The sequence below is a fragment of the Schistocerca cancellata genome, chromosome 2 (assembly GCF_023864275.1).
Source record: "Schistocerca cancellata isolate TAMUIC-IGC-003103 chromosome 2, iqSchCanc2.1, whole genome shotgun sequence".
In the NCBI taxonomy this organism is placed as follows: Eukaryota; Metazoa; Arthropoda; class Insecta; order Orthoptera; family Acrididae; genus Schistocerca; species Schistocerca cancellata.
This window is the reverse complement of record NC_064627.1, coordinates 805354663-805358103: the sequence shown is the minus strand read 5'-3', so window position 1 is coordinate 805358103 and position 3441 is coordinate 805354663. Positions and strand designations below refer to the sequence as shown.

Here is a 3441-nt window from a genome sequence, read left to right as displayed (position 1 = left end):
AAAAGTGAAACCTGGAAATAGGTAAGAAAGAGGAAGAGCACATGGGAAAAGTATCCTAAACGCCCTGAGCACAAAAGGAATCAATGAAGTTTATAAAGATGTAACTGAAAGAAATCAATTTCTTAAAGACATGGAGCGAGGTTAAGCAAACGTGGTAAGTTCTGGTCTCAGACAGAACACGTCCACTACAAACACCTTTAAAGAAAAGGTGCCGATGACCTTGCCGCAGTGGTAACACCGCTTCCCGTCAGATCACCGAAGTTAAGCGCTGTCGGGCTTGGCTAGGAGTTGGATGGGTCACCGTTCGGGTCTGCCGAGTGCTGTTGGCAAGCGGGGTGCACTCAGCCCTTGTGAGGCAAATTGAGGAGCTAAGTGACTGAGAAGTAGCGGCTCCGGTCACGAAAACTGACAACGGCCGGGAGAGCGGAATGCTTATTACATGCCCCTCCATGTCTGCATCTTATCGGTTGAGGATGCGGTCAGTCGGTATAGTTGGGCATTCCGAGGTGTGTTCCGACGGAGTTCATTTTACTTTAAAAAAAAGGTGCTGCCCACGAGATGCTTTGAATATCTCACGAGAATGATAGGATTAAGGAATATTAGGTTGTGAAGTATTAGGCGGAAGACAAATCAATGCCTACGACGCAGCTGAGCCTTCAGAACATGACTAATTTATTTACATGGTGTTCCACAATGTTTTGACGATTTCAGATTTGAATAACACACAAACTAATCACGAAATGAAGTTGAACATTTTACACAAGGTACAAGTTTACTTATAAAATCCTACATCGGACAAATGATGATCATTCGCGGCTACACAATACTCGAGGTGTTTCACCCACTTCTTCAGCACATCTTCCGTAACTACTGGAGGAATTCTGGAAATTTCAGTGTGAATTCCATCTTTTATGTTTCAAGCTTATCGGCCGGATGGAGTACACTCTCGCCTTCAAAAATTCCCGTAGGTAAAAGTCTGGTACGGAATTCGGACGGTTTTCTGAAATCCGGTTAACTTTCGAATCAAAGCACTGGCAGTTGCTTGGAAGTTTTTTACCCAATTCAATACTATTCCACGATCAGGGACTGGATATCGTGGCTGAATCTTGAAATGCTTGCGAAACCCACATTGCACGCAAACGACAGATTCGCCGTAACGGAAATAGCACTCCGTTGCGAACGTACGATGTTGTTGAGAGCAGTACATGATTACTGATCTGTATATGTGATGAAGCATGATACTCCCCACTACTAAAAGACGACGGCTCCATCGCTGTATCTTGTTTTCAGCACGCGTTTTTCAAATTCGAAATCGCCAAAGCACTGTGAAACATCCCGTATTTCTTGGTTCTCAAATAGGGTGGTACTGCTAAAAGTCTACTCCCAGTCCTCTAACAAAAAATTCTGACTTTTTAGAAGCTTTAGAAACGCTTGTATAACAACTTTTGATAGCTTCTTTCAATAAAAGCTGGTCTCCAGCATGTGTCACAAATTTCATTTTTATTTCCAGCTGATTAATACATTCATTATCAACGTTGCCTGTGATTCAATTTGTATTGAATCTGCGATAAAACTGATCAAACCAACTAAAAGAGCAGTTAACTTTACACACGAATTATGTGCTTCTTTTATTATAAATTATAATTTTAAGCGCTATTAATTATGTAATAAAACTGTTCAGTCATAATGATTATGAATGAATTATTTACCATACAATCTCCCACAACACCTCACTTTAATCAGATCAAAGGCGAACACCTGCTTATGTTTTGTTCTTTATAAGGCAATGAAATTGGAGACATCGTTCTGGTGTTTAGTTGGAGCCTAACAAATGATCATTAGCGAAAGTCGCGCTCGCGGGTATATAAGGCTAGCCGGAGGCTGAAGGAGGACCCTGAAATTGAAGTCACAAATCAGTTAGATTTGAAGTGGTTTTTGTATGTTCTTGACCACAATTACGGATTGTAGATGGAGTTCAGCCGTAGTAAATAATGCGCTACTGCGTCGGTGTTCGAAATCAATAATTTTTTATGGGTTTTCGAACTCAAACTCCCGAGTTTGCTTACAAGAACTTTTGCTGTTTACCAATAATGAATGTTGGACAAAACGTTGTATATTTTTGTCTGTTAGCCACGGTCAGGTCATACTGTTTTTCTTTGTGGGTTAACGAGCTACAGTGGTGACTACACTCTACGGCAGCTCGCAAGTCAATTTACAGGTCTAAACTTTAACGATGCTCACTGTGTGTTTTATTTTAGTAATAGTGAAAAAGAGAGATAGTTTAGGCTCCCCTTATGCACCAGGGATACATACACTTGTGAAATTACTGCCACACATCGCTAAGAATCATTTTTTCACTTTCGTACAACTATTTTGTGGTTCCAGAATGAGATTTTCAGTCTGCAGCGGAGTGTGCGCTGATATGAAACTTCCTGGCAGATTAAAACTGTGTGCTCGACCGCTGCAGAGTGAAAATCTCATTCTGGAAACATCCCCCAGCCTGTGGCTAAGCCATGTCTCCGCAGTATCCTTTCTTTCAGGAGTGCTAGTTCTGCAAGGTTCGCAGGAGAGCTTCTGTAAAGTTTGGAAGGTAGGAGACGACATACTGGCAGAAGTAAAGCTGTGAGAACCGGGCGTGAGTCGTGCTTCGGTAGCTCAGATGGTAGAGCACTTGCCCGCGAAAGGCAAAGGTCCCGAGTTCGAGTCTCGGTCGGGCACACAGTTTTAATCTGCCAGGAAGTTTTATTTTGTGGTTTTTATTGTGAGTGCTACTTGTATTTGCTATAGAGGAAACTTGCGTTTTTCTCACTGGGAAGTGTATTCTTGTGTGGTCTCAGGTTCCTGTTTGTCGGCAGAAGGCAGTCAATATATCTCTTTAGGAGAGGCCAGCCTCCCCAGGAATATGGGCAGTTTTCCTAGATGTGGGTTTGCGACCTGCTCCGTACTTTTGTGGGCAGAACAGACACCTGTCCTCGTTGAGGGCATAGGATGTCAGGCCACCACTACTGAACCCAGAGAATAATTGAGCATAACATCTGTGACTTTTCTGCACTTACATCAAAAGACGAGATGCTGCGGTCCGTGGACTGAATACGGGACATCATGATGCGCCACCGCCACGGGAGCCTGCAGTAGCGAGCGCGGGCGGAACGTGGAGCACCTGCAGTATTGTGGAAGGACGCCTCCTGGGCTTGGATCGGAAAGGCAACACCTGATCAACAGCGAACAGCAGACGGAATTCTAGGCATATGGGATCCCGCCAGCCAGGCTTCTTTTTTCCGTTTCTTTGTGGTTTTAGGGCACACAACTACAGTGGTCATTAGCGCCCAGACTAAGTTATGAATGCACTGCGAGGCACAAGGTTGAAACAGCAACTAAAAGGGACAACGCTATAAAAGGCACATTAACAGGCAAGGGATTAAAAGAAAACAGCATAATCAA

At 43.5% G+C, this 3441-nt stretch overlaps 1 pseudogene; it reads left to right on the top strand.

The window, feature by feature from the left end:
- Nucleotides 1-210: 210 nt before the first annotated feature.
- LOC126163454 (5S ribosomal RNA) lies at nt 211-329 on the top strand (annotated as a pseudogene).
- The last annotated feature ends 3112 nt before the right edge of the window (nt 330-3441 follow it).